The sequence below is a fragment of the Moschus berezovskii genome, chromosome 12 (genome assembly GCF_049115385.1).
Source record: "Moschus berezovskii isolate FMDL1 chromosome 12, NW_MosBer_1.0, whole genome shotgun sequence".
In the NCBI taxonomy this organism is placed as follows: Eukaryota; Metazoa; Chordata; class Mammalia; order Artiodactyla; family Moschidae; genus Moschus; species Moschus berezovskii.
In genome coordinates this window covers 53,708,695-53,722,556 of record NC_142471.1, presented here as the reverse complement: position 1 = coordinate 53,722,556, position 13,862 = coordinate 53,708,695, and the positions used below count along the sequence as shown (strand labels likewise).

At 37.9% G+C, this 13,862-nt stretch overlaps 1 protein-coding gene across 3 annotated transcripts in view; it reads left to right on the top strand.

The window, feature by feature from the left end:
* The window catches only part of PRKG1 (protein kinase cGMP-dependent 1), a 1,472,222-nt gene that overhangs the window by 411,060 nt on the left and 1,047,300 nt on the right, over positions 1-13,862 (top strand). The gene's annotated exons all lie outside the window — the stretch shown is intronic.

The window sequence follows — 13,862 nt, the reverse complement described above, 5'->3', positions numbered from 1 at the left end:
AGTAATTTTTCTTTATTAATACCCTGAAAATTATTAAATTAATGGGAACAAAATAGTCAAGTAATTACTTCAGAGATCCTGAAAGATACAATTTAGGTTTGCAACCTTTGTCTTTGAAAAAACTGGGTAATTGTATTTCTTTATGCCTGAGCAAGAAGAGACTGACTAGAGTTAAAAACAAAAGTTACTTTCAACGTGAAGCTTTATCATAACATAAACCTCTACTTACTGACTTTCATGTGAGCTAGAAGAATAACTTGCCCAGTGCTTTTCATTTATGCATACGTTATTGTGTTGAGTCACTTAAATATCTGCAGTCTTCACTGTAAATTAAAAACATTGCCTTCTTACAAAAAGTTAGAATTATTGCATAGAATCAAAGAATTGATAGAAACTATACTCAATATTCTATAATAATTTATTAGGAAAAATATTCTGAAAAATAATATATATGTGTATAACTAAATCATTTTGCTGTACCTGACACTAAAATAGCCATTATTAATCAACTATACTTCAACAACAACCAAAAAAAAATGGCAAAAAAAATTATTAAAATATTTTAAAAGATTTGCAATCATATTACTTTGGCCAGCTTTCTTCTTTTCTTACAAATAAATATGTTCACCTCATATGTTCTGTTGCCCATAAAATGTGTTTACTACTCTGAAACATGAATGCTCAGTCGTATCCGACTCTTTGAGATCTTATGGACTGTAGCCTGCCAGGCTCTTTTATCCATGGGATTCTCCAGGCAAGAATACTGGAGTGGGTTGCCACTTCCTACTCCAGAGGATATTCCTGCTCCAGGGATCAAACTGACATCTCCTGCTACTCCTGCATTGGAAGGTGGATTCTTTACCACTGGGCCACTGGGAAGAGCAGAGGACAATTACTAATAGTTTCAGAAAGACTAGCAGCTGGGCTAAACTGGAAACAGTGCTTAGTTGTGGATGTGTCTGGTGGTAAAAGTAAGTCTGATGATGTAAAGAACAATATTGCATTGGAATCTGGAATGTTAGGTCCATGAATCAAGGTAAACTGGACATGGTCAAACAAGATTGAACATCAGCATCTTAGAAACCAGTGAACTAGAATGGACAGGAATGGGTTCATTTAATTCATATGAACATTATATCTGGTACCGTGGGAAAGAATCCCTTAGAAGAAATGGAGTATTTCTCATAGTCCACAAGAGAGTCTGAAATGCAGTAATTGGGTGCAAGGTCAAAAATGACAGAATAGTCTTAGTTCATTTCCAGGGCAAACCATTCAACATCACAGTAATCCAAGTCTATGCTTCAATCACTAATGCCATAGAAGCTAAAGTTGACCTGCAAGACTTCCTAGAACTAACACCAAAACAAAAAATAGATGTGTTTTTCATCATAGAAGATTAGAAAGCAAGTTAGAAGTCAGGAGATACTCAGAATAACAGACACGTTTGACCTTGGAGTACAAAATGAAGTGAGGCAAAGGCTAACAGACTTTTGTCAAGAGAACATCGTGGTCATAGCAAACACTCTTTCCAACAACCCAAGAGATGACTCCACACATGAACATCACCAGATAGTCAGTACTGAAAAAAGATTATGTTCTTTGCAGCCAAAGATAGAGAAGCTCTATACAATCAGCAAAAACACAACCAGGAACTGACTGTGGCTCAGATCATGAGCTCCTTGTTGCAAAATATGGAAGAAATTAGGGAAAACCACTAGGCCATTCAGTGTTACCTAAATCAAATCCCTTATGGTTATACAGTGGAGGTGATGAATAGATTCAAAGGATTAGATTTGGTAGACAGAGTGCCTGAATAACTATGTACAAAGGTTCATAACATTGTACAGGAAGCAGTGACCAAAACCATTCCCAAAGAAAAACCAATGCAGTAAGGCAAAGTTGTTGTCTGAAGAGGCTCTACAAATAGACGAGGAAAGAAGAGAAACATATACCAAACTGAATGCACAGTTCCAGGGAATAACACGGAGAGATAAGAAGGCCTTCTTAAATGAGCAAAGCAAAGAAATAGAGGAAAACTATAGAATAGGGGAAGACTAGAGATCTCTCCAAGAAAACTGGACATATCAAGAGAACATTTTGTGTAAGGATGGGCACGATAAAGGACAGAAATGGTTTGGACCTAACAAAGCAGAAGAAATTAAGACGAGGTGGCAAGAAGACACCAAAGAACTATACAAAAATGAAACCAAAACAATAACAACAATCAAGCAGCAGTTTTAATGACCCAGATAAACACAGTGGTGTGTGTTCACTCACCTAGAACTGAACATCTTGGAGCGTGAAGTCGAGGGGTCCTTACGAAGCATTACTGTGAACAAAGCTAGTGGAAATGACATAATTCTAGATGATCTATTTAAAATCCTAAAAGATGATGCTGTTAAAGTCCTGCATTCAATATCAGCAAATTTGGAAAACTCAGCAGTCGCCATATAGCACTGGAAAAAGTCAGATTTCATTCCAGTTGCAAAGAAGGACAATGTCAAAGAATGTTCAAACTACCATGTAACTGCTCATTTCACATGCTAGAAAGGTTATGCTCAAAATCTTTCAAGCTTGGCTTCAATAATATGTGAACTGAGAAATACCAAGATATACAAGTTGGATTTAGAAAAGGCAGAGCAACAAGAGATCAAATATTCAATATTCATTGGATGATGGAGAAAGCAAGGGAGTTCCAGGAAAAACATCTACTTCTGCTTTATTGACTATGCAGAGCTTTTGGGTGCATCACAGTGAACTGTGGAAAATTCCTAAAGATAGGAGTACAAGAACACCTTATCTGTCTCCTGAGACCTGTATGCAGGTCAAGAAGCAATGGTTAGAACTGGACATGGAACAACTGACTGGTTCAAAATTGGGACTGGAGTATAACAAGGATATATATTGCCACCCTCTTTATTTAACTTATAAGCAAAGTACATCATGTGAAATGCTGGGCTGGATGAATCACAAGCTAGAATTGAAGATTCCTGGGAGAAATATCAACTTCGGATATGCAGATAATACCACTCTAATGGCAGAAAGTGAAGAGGAATTAAAGAGCTTCTTGATGAGAGTGAAAGAAGAGAGTGAAAAAACTTCCTTGAAATAGCATGAAAAAATTTAATATCAATGCTACTGGTCCAATCTCTTAATGCAAGTAGAAGGAGAAAAAGTGGAAGCAGTGACAAATTTTATTTTCTTGGGCTCCATGATCACTGAGGGTGGTGCTGCAGTTGTGAAATTCAAAGATACTTGCTCCTTGGAAGGAAATACAGCATATTAAAAAGCAGATATATCACTTTGCCAACAAAGGTCCATATAGTGAAAGCTATAGTTTTTGTGGTAGTCCTGTATTGGATGTGAGAGTTGAACCATAAAGAAGGCTGACCATAAAGAACAACTGATGCTTTCAAATTGTGGTACTACAGAAAACTCTTGAGAATCCCTTACACTGAAATGAAATCAAATCAGTTAATCCTAAAGGAAATCTACTCTGAATATTCATTGGAAGGACTGATGCTGAAGCTGAAGCTCTATTACTTTGGCCACTTGATGCAAAGAACTGATTCATTTGAAAAGACCCTGATGCTGGGAAAGATTGAAGGCAAAAGGAAAAGGGGGCAGTGGAGAATGAGATGGTTAGATATCTTCAAAAACTCAATAGACATGTGTTTGATAGGAAATAGTGGAGGACAGAGGAGCCTGGCATGCTGCAGTCCATGGAGTCACAAAAAGTCGGACATGACTTAGTGAATGAACAAAAATAATATTATAAGACATTATAAGAAAATTAACATAAGAATGAATAATGCATCTGAATCTTATGGACTGTTTATCATCTAATGGAGAACCTAAAGAAACATAGCCTAGCTCATGAAAAGTAACATCTGTTGTTGTCAAATTAAAAATAAAATTAATTAAGATGGCCAAAAATGTAGGTTTCTTAAAATAACTAAATGAGTGAGTAGTGAAGTTGCTCAGTCGTGTCCGACTCTTTGCGTCCACATGGACTGTAGCCCACCAGGCTCCTCCATCCATGGGATTCTCCAGGCAAAAGTACTGGAGTGGGTTGCCATTTCCTTCTCCAGCGGGGATCTTCCCAACCCAGGGATTGAACCCGAAGTCTCCCACATTGTAGGCAGACGCTTTACCATCTGAGCCAGCAGGGAAGTCACAAATAACTAAGAATTCTTTCTTAAACTGGCTTGTTTCAGTGTGCCTTTAGACTGTCACTGTGGCCTAATGAGTGCTTTTGAAGTATAATACTGAAGAGGAAATATAAAAAGGTCATGGTTGTCATGCATTGTAATTATAATCACCTACAAATATTTACTGAACATCTACTCTGAACAAGGTTCTCCAGTAAATGCAATCATGCCCTCAAATAAATATTTCTGTGGTAAACATTTTGTGACATGAAATATTAATGAAAGGGAAGAATTTCCTCATCAAAATGGATAGATATCGACAAATATGAAAATATGTCTGGTAGGCGTTGGAAGATTCTTTAAAAGGTTTGTGTGTCCTTGCTAGACCCATCTTGAAATGCTTTGAAAAAAAAATTTTTTTCAGGAAAAGAAAAATGAAAAATAATACATTACCTAAAATCACAGGAGTTCCATGGCAGAAAACATATGCAGTAGTGCCCAAAATAAACCAGGTTATAACCTGGGAAATAAACTAGGTTATATAACCTGGTGGAGGACCTTGCTCCCAATTCAAATTTCCAATTGAAGGAAATGTGTGTCACATTGAAAAAGGTGAAGATCAGCTCATTATAACATTTTAGTAAATTTAATTTAGCTTTGATGAATATATTTCAAAGGCCAAAACCAAGGTAAAGTTAAGAACTGTTGAATGGACAGTTTTGATCAGAGGAAGAATATGTGAGGATAAACAACTCATGAAGGTTAAAGTTAGCTAGTGTAAAAGAAAATGAAGATCATGTTAAGTCAGTGACTGAAGGTGAAGTCTGGGACTTCCTTTCACAGCTTATGCAGAGGGGGAGAGAGTGAGTTTCTGTGGATCTACTCTTTCTACCGCTGAATGAGTGTAGATTCTTCATCCACATGATCTCAGTGGCCCTGACCATTAGCATCTCTGCCACAGTCTGAGAAGAGGTGATTGTTCTCCTGGTGCCTTGTGGAAAGAACTCCAGGTTCCACGTCACCCAGACAGCCTGTGGCTGGGCCCTGTGCCAGTCCCATCACTTGACAGTGGAACAGGGGCCAGTAGCAGTTGGCACTTACTCAGCACTAACTAAATGCAGAGAGCGCTAAGCTTTTTCATGAATTCTCTTCTTTACCTCGCAATGATATAGGTATAGTTATTGTCCCATCTTACAGATGACATTGCTGAGGTTCAGGAGGTTATATAACTTTCCCAAAGCCACACAGTGGTTGACCTCATGGTCTTACTTAAACGTAGCATATATTTAACCACTATGTCAAAGCCACTTCTTCAAGCTGCTGGTGTAAGTTCATCAAGTGTTCAGGCAAATGGGTTCAGCACAAATAACCTGGGCTTTGGAGACAGTGTGGGCTCAGATCCCACCTTTGTCACCTACTCGGTTTCGAACTTACAGTATCTAATGAGTACTGGTTTTCTTAATTTCTGTAAAAGTAATAAAACTAGCTAAAATTAAGTGCTTACTATATATCAGACACTACTCCAAATACTTTGTGAATGAACTCAGTAGTCTTGACAATACAATTACGAGGTAGATACTATTGTTATCATCATCAGTTTTATTTTTTTATTTTCTTTTAATTTTATTTAAAATTTTATTTTCTGTTGAGGCATAGTTGCTTAACAGTGTTGTATTTCAGGTGTACAGTGAAGTGATTCACTTATACATATTCAAGTTTCTATTCTTTTTCAAATTATTTTCCCATTTAGACCATTACATAGTATTGAGCACAGTTCCCTGTGCTGTACAATAGGACCTTGTTGGTTATCTGTTTTAGATATGGCAGAAAGTACATGTCTATCCCAAACTCCCAGTCTAAGCCTGGGATCCCATCCTTTCCCCCTGGTAACCATAAGTTCATTCTGTAAGGCTGTGAGTCTTTTTCTGTTGTGTAAATAAGTTCATTTGTATTATTTTTTTAGATTCCACATATAAGTGATATCATAAGACATTTGTCTTTCTCCAACTTCACTCAGTATGATGATCTCCAGGTCTATCCATGTTGCTGCATATTTTTATCACCAGTTTTAGATTAAGAAACAAAAGTCCAGAGAGGCTGAGTGCCCATAGTCACCCAACATCTAAATGACAGTCCTGAGGTTCAAACCTGCACAATGTCTGGTGGAAAAACAGCTTGACATGTTTACTGTCTTTACCACTATGTGTGAATGTCCATCCCATCCCTGTCCATACAAAATGTTTGAGTAAAAACATTTCAACCCTTTTACCTGGATTTCTAAAAGTAAAAAAATAGTGCTGGACATACCACTTCCGTGCTCTTCAAGCATCACAGAGCATGCTCTCACTGAGAGGTGATACAGACGGGGGACAGGAGAGGGGAGTCGTTCTGAAGAGTGGCCTTTCACCAGGTCTTTTCCTCTGGATCTTTCCCTTTCTCCTTGTTCTCAGTAGCTTGTCACTCTGTGCCTGCATCATGACATCAGTCCCCAGCCTAGTCTCTGAGCTGCCAGTCTTGTTCTGCTAATTGCATTTTTAAACCGCACCCAGTGTTATTAAAAAAAAAAAAAAAGAAAAAACAAATCCAAACAAACCAATTGTGTCACTCCATCTCTCCACACTATCAACTCAAAAAGTCACAGATGCCTCCAGTTGCCCTTAGGATAAAGTCAAAACTCTTTACTATGACCCTCCGTATCTCACTTCTTGCCTCTGGCCCTCTTCACGTGCTGGTACTTCAGCCTGTTAGATACTCCTGACTTCTACGCACATACAGGCACACACACATTTACCATCTTTGCTTGAGTAACCCCTCCTACTACCATTCAGATCTTAATGGCAGTTTCTTTAGGTTATCTTTCTTTTCTTCTAGTCCAAATCAGATGCCTCTCTGAGTCATGTGCTCCCATGATCAAAAGTTAATTTTCTTCTCCTTCTAGAATGTAGGACCTCCGAGAGAACAGACTGTGTCTGGGATGTAATAGACACTCAATAAACATTTAACAATGAGGGGTGGATAGGTGGACGGATGGAAGGAAGGAAATAGTAATTTATGAAGCTTGGAATAGAAATACCTCCTTTTAGAACCCTTCCTGTGCCTCTGTATTTCACAGTCTCATTTCTTCTCTTCCAAAGCCTCTTTTCAGCTAAGTCAGGTTTTTGCTTCTTCATCCCCAATACAACTGATCAATTTCCAAGACCAACTTTTATCTAGTTAAGCCTGCTGAGAACTTCCACACATTCCTAAAATCTGTCACATTGAATGGGAGAGGGTATAGGAGGAAACTTGAGGCAGTTTTTGCTGTCACAGAAATGATGGGGTCAAAATTAAAGGAGTTTAAATAGGAACCTGTTGACTAAAGTGGCTCTGATTAGATGAGAGTGGAGGAATATAGGGGATTAGGGTGCCTAAGAGGTAATGTAAGACAAAGTTTTTACCTAGACATGATGTGTATACTTTGCCTTTTCTCTTAAAGAAATAACAAAATTATATATACATACATATATATATATATATATATATATATACGTATATATAATTTTAGACTTCCCAGGTGAAAGTGGTAAATAATCCACCTACCAATGTAGGAGACGCAGATTTGAACCATGGGTCAGGAAGATCCCCTCGAAAAGGAAATGGCAACCCACTCCAGTATTCTTGCCTGGAGAATTCCATGGACAGAGGATCCTGGAGGGCTACAGTCCATGGGGTCGTAAAGAGTGGGACACGACTGAGCGACTAAGCACAGCACACACACACACACACACACACATCTATTTGGAGTTAGCAAAAATTTATTTCCCAATAATTTTCTTTTCTTTTTAAAAATTCATTTATTTTTTAATTGAAGGAAAATTGCTTTACAGAATTTTGTTGTTTTCTGTCAAACAGCAACATGAACCCAATAGTTTTCTTAATTCCCCTGAATTTATTTTAAAACCTCAGTCTAGATCTATAATATTTCAGTTCATCAGTGTATCAGTGTTTCGTGACTAGTCAACTTTTTATGTATTTGCCATCTTGATATATTTTTGTTCTGTTATTTTTGCCACATTATATAAAAGGAAATTTTCCCAGGCCTAGGAATCTAAGAATAAAACTGTATGTTTCAATGTTTCTAAATTATTTCTTACCAAAATATTTTGCTATTTATTCAAGCTGTCAAAGTTTTTGTATGATTCTTAGATATTTGTATTAAAATAGTTTCTTCAACGTTTTTAACCAGAATCCCTGGAGAAATTTAAGTAGCTTTTTTTTATCAGAGAGTTTTATTTTTAACCATTATTTTTTTTAATCACCAAATCACTTCTGTTACTGTTACTAAAAATTAAAGGAACATGTTTACTGTCAAACTATCTTTTAGCAAGTATCAGCTATGTTATATATTGGTGTCAGGTTATTTCTGTTCAGAGATATAGTACCGAAAATCTCTGCACAATGACAAAAGAATCAATCTGATTTAGGATTATAAATTTAAATTGGTTACCCTGAATGATCATGTGAAATTCATAGGGATCTTCTCGACCAACGCAGGAAGGAAGGTAAAGGAGTATACGATAGTTCTCAAAATTGAACAGGGTTCAGAGTTTCAGAATGAAACATGTATTTCTGTCCATGGCTCCAACGTTTGTGATTCAGTAGGTCTTGGTGTGCCCAAGAACTTAACATTTCTAACATATTCCTGGCTGATGCGTATGCTAATTGCTGTGAACCTCACTTTGAGTAGCTCTTGTCTAGACAATTTCTGAAGATGCTCTTTGTCCAAAGTTGCCTCCATGAAGTTTGCAAACCTGTCCAACACATAGAACCAGGATAACTTTTTGAACTATTCTCTGCTTTTCTGAAGAATATCTGAGAAATAAAAAATGATAGCCCTGTCAACTAGTGGAAATCTGTGCCCTTTTTTCTTATTTCTACAGTAGCAGTTGCCTTGCTATGTACATGGCACACACATTGTAAATGTAGCATTTATTGTGTGTATGTGTGCTCACTTGTGTCTGACTCTGCAACTTCATGGACTGTAGCCTGCCAGGCTCCTCTGCCCATGAAGTGTTTCAGGCAAGAATAAAGGCATTAGTTGCCATTTCCTCCTCCAGGGGATCTTCCCAACCCAGGGATCAAGCCTGTGTCTCTTGCATATTTTCTGCATTGGCAAGTGGATTCTTTACCACTAGCACCACATGGGAAGCATTTATGTGTTGTGCTTTGCTAAGTTGCTTCATTTATGTCTGACTCTTTGTGACACTGTGAACTGTATTCTGCCAGGTTCCTCTGTTCATGGGTTTCTCCAGGCAGGAATACTGGAGTGGGTTGCCATCCCCTTATCCAGGGATCTTCCCAACCCAGAGAGCAAACCTGCATCTTTTAGGTCTCCTGTATTGGATGGCTGATTCTTTACCACTAGCACCACCTGGCAAGCCCAGGAAGCATTTGTATCTATTGAAACAAAACATCTACCTCTCTTACAAAGTTACAAAACTTTGACTTTGTTTGCTTATCTCTTGAGTCTGTATTAAAAAAAACCCTCCGAGTATATGTTGTCTAACAAATGCCATTTGGGAAAAATAAATCACAATGAAGAAAAAAACCTTTTTTTGTGAAGTTTTATCCCTGAAAAACTTTGTGAAGCAACTATTTCATGATTTTTAAAATACTTCAGGCATTTTTTTTTTCTGGTATGTAACCTATATTTTACTAAATCATGGTAATAGTAGTAGGAACTTTGGCTGTTATGATTTTAGAAAAATTTCAGAGTAAAAGCAATCGTTATACAATTTTAAGGTAAATGATTAAAATTAAAATGCTTCATACACTAATTACAGAGTCGCTAGTTTGACATGAATTGAAGAGTTGATGTTATTTTAAGTAGATCTTAAAAAATAATCCTTTGGTCTTAGGTGATTACATGAGAGATGCTAATATTTATGGCCTTGTATGTCACTGAAAGGAAAACCAAATAAGAGAGGTTAAAACTGGACTTCAGAGGGGTTTTGAGGCTAAGTGTATGTTGGAGAGGTTAAGTTTTAAAGTATGTCAATAATAGAGGGTTCTGAGGCAATGAAAGGGAGGAACAGGAAAGGCATATATAAATATAAAATGTTCTCAAAGCTCAAATTTTGAAAATCAGGGTAAAGCAAAGATACAATTTTGGTGACTTGGGTAAAGATTTTGTTTTGCTTTGTTTACTCATTTATTTTTTAAATTATTTTGGACTGGCATTGACTTTCAATGTTATGTTAGTTTCGGGTGTACAGCTAAGTGATTCAGTTAAACATATACAAATATCTGTTCTTTTTGAAATTATTTTCCCATTTAGGTTATTGCAGAACATTAAGCAGAGGTCCCTGTTCTATACAGTAGGTCTGTGTTTGTTATCTGTATATTTTAAATATAGTAGTGTGTTTACGTCAAGATTTTCTTTTTGATCTCTTTAGCCTCCAGATATATAGCAACATTTTTACATCAGCAGTTCTAATGTTCTGCTTTGCTTGTCTTTATCCATAACTGGCAGCATTTTATGCACATTAAACATTTTGGATCGAGTACAAAACAGGAGAGAAGGGTCTGTGAGGGACAGGGGTGGAGGATATAAAAGATAAGAAATGGAAAAAATAATAGATGAGAGGCAAGGGACCAAAGGAAAAAGAGGAGAAAGAGAAAGGAGAAAAAAAGGAGAAGCAGTTAGCAAGGAGGCAAGAGAAAGAAAGAAGTGGGAAGGGACTAGAGAGAAAGAAATAGAAGTAGGAAATTCAGTAACAAGAAAGGGGAAAAGAGAAGAAAAAAATGTGTCGTTGTCCTTATTAAGATAAGATGAGCTTATAATGCCCGTGTTTGTGTGCACACGCACACACTGCTCATTCAGTCGTGTCTAACTATTTGCTACCCCATGAAATGTAGCCCGCCAGGTTCTTCTATCCATGGGATTTTTCAGGCAAGAATACTGGAGTAGTTTGCCATGACCTACTCTAGGAGATCTCCCAACCCATAGATTGAACTCACATCTCTTGTATCTCCTGTATTGATAGGTGGATTCTTTACCACTGCACCACCTCAGAAGCCATATAATGCCCTTAACACCATTATTTTTCCCTGGCTGCAATTCAGTCCCATCTTCTGCCAGTTCTGGTTTTTATTCATAGCAAATAAACACCCAGGGAAACCTGGATGAATTACTCCTCAGACCTACTTACCTTTCTCTGCACACACTATACTAACTTCCAATCTATTTCCTTTCCTTTGATCTTTCAAAACAGGGAAAAAACTTTGAATTAACTGTTGGGTACTTTTTAGTAGAAGTCAGACTTTGATTTGCCACTGCTTAGAAACTGAAATAGCAAAATGGATAAAGAAATTTCCCCTAGAATGGCAGAAATGTCACCTTGTTTTAAAGGAGAATCCAACTTCTGTGTAACTCAATGTCATTCAACAAGGATAACTGAGCAGTTAATATTTATCTGGAACTATGGCTAGTTACAAAAGGAGTGGGTGCAGGCCTCTGTGAATGGATTAGGTTCTAAGAATTCATTTGTAAAAGTGAATTACTTGGAATTTCAAATGCATTTTCCCTCAGAAATAATGTTATAAGTAATAGTTAGATTTTCCCATATTTAATCCATAGTGTAGCCAAGATATATTTGAAATAAAGAGTAGGGAGGGCTATTGTTAGAATACCAAAAAACCAATCAGGAAGTAACAACAACATAATTGAATTAAAAATATGTTTCCAAATTATATTAAATTCTGGTGCAGAAGTAGAGACTGACTGGTTTGAGATGGGAAAACACTGTAGGTTATATCTCTTCCCCTCCTGTGGAGTGCACTACTAATTAGTCATGGCCTCTCTTTCCACTAAGCCTTTAGCCTTAAAATTCTTCCCCCAAGGGTGTTTTCTGCAACTGCTGAGATCACAGTAATACCTGGCAGAGCAGACTTAGTTGGCTTGCCATTCTACTGATAGAGACACCATTTATTTTCAACATCGTAAAACAGAAATCTATAATGGTCACTTGGGGGCAAGAGGCAAGGTGGTAGTAAGGATAGAGTAGAATAGATGGAAACTTGGGGGCATTGATTGATAGAACTTGGCCAAAACATGATTAAACTTAGATGAAAAGTAGTGTTTGTAGGTTGGGGTTAGCTGTACTGAGGCAGAGTATGTTAGGAGAGAGAAAGTGGAAACAAGCCACTTACCTAGTCATGAGCTGCTGCTGTTGTTGTTTAGTTGCTATGTTCAAGTCTTTGGCAACCCCACGGACTGTAGCCCACCAGACTCCTCTGTCCATGAGATTTCTCAGTCAAGAACACTGGAGTGGGTTGCCGTTTCCTTCTCCAGGGGAGTTTCCCAACCCAGGGATTGAACCTGCTTCTCCTGCTTGGCAGGCAAATTCTTTACCATTGAACCACCTGGAAAGCCCCAGTCATGAGCTGGTTATTCTCTTAAGTTTAGGAGTGAGGGGCTATGGAGTGAGTGCCCAAATTCTTGACAGCACCTGCGAGGATTGTGTATAATGAGATGCTTATATATAGCTCTGTCACTCAGGATAACTAAGTGGGGAATAAACTTGGTTTCCTGATTCTAAGGAAGTCATCATTGGCCTCCTCTCAACTTCCTTATTTCAGACAAATCTGGGGGTTCTTCCAGATACCTGATTAAGTAAGTAAATAGAGTGGCTCAGTCGTGTCGGACTCTTTGCGACCCCATGGACTACAGCCCACCAGGCTTCTCCGTCCATGGGATTTTCCAGGCAAGAATACTGGAGTGGGTTGCCAATTGAATTAGAATGTGTAGTTGGATATATGGCTTGAGGTTGAAGAACATAGAGTACAGAAGTTAACTTTTGCTCCTCCTTTGTAAAATGATTTTCACAGACTGACCACATAGAGTATTGGGAGCAATGCTGCTGCTGCTGCTACTAAGTCGCTTCAGTCGTGTCCGACTCTGTGCGACCCCATAGACGGCAGCCGACCAGGCTCCGCCGTCCCTGGGATTCTCCAGGCAAGAACACTGGAGTGGGTTGCCATTTCCTTCTCCAATGTGTGAAAGTGAAAAGTGAAAGTGAAGTTGCTCAGTCGTGTCCGACTAGTAGTGACTAAGTTTGTCCTAAAGAATAATTTAAAAAATTAAATATGATTGCCTTGAGAAATGACCAACTTATTAGTAGGTCATGTGGTAAAAACCCTAAGCCTATTTCCCAGGTGGTACTAGTTTTAAAGAATCCACCTACAGTGCAGGAGATAGGTCAGGAAGGTCCCCTGGAGGAGGGCATGGCAACCCACTCCAGTATTCTTGCCTGGAGAATCCCACAGATAGTGCAGTCTGGAGGGCTAAGTCCATAAGGTTGCAAAGAGTTGGACATGACTGAAGCAACTTAGCATGCATGCAGCATATATTTATTTTATTGGCACATGTTAAGTATTCATTAAATTTGGGGAAAGGAGTTCCAATAAGTAGTGTTAAATTTTGCTGCAATCTGATTTTAAGCTGTTTTCTGTATAAAACTTTTATAAACCCTAATACTTGAAATATATAAGAAATACAATTTATTTGGCATTCTTCATTTACCAAAAAGTTCAAGTGAGTTATTTGAGCTTATGAAATACTTGCTATGAGTGACCAAATGCGAGGTTGACTCATGGTTTTGGAACATCATATAATCCACAGCAGGAGAGCTGTGTATTTTCAAATTGCCCTCCAGAAGGGTTCATCAGAAA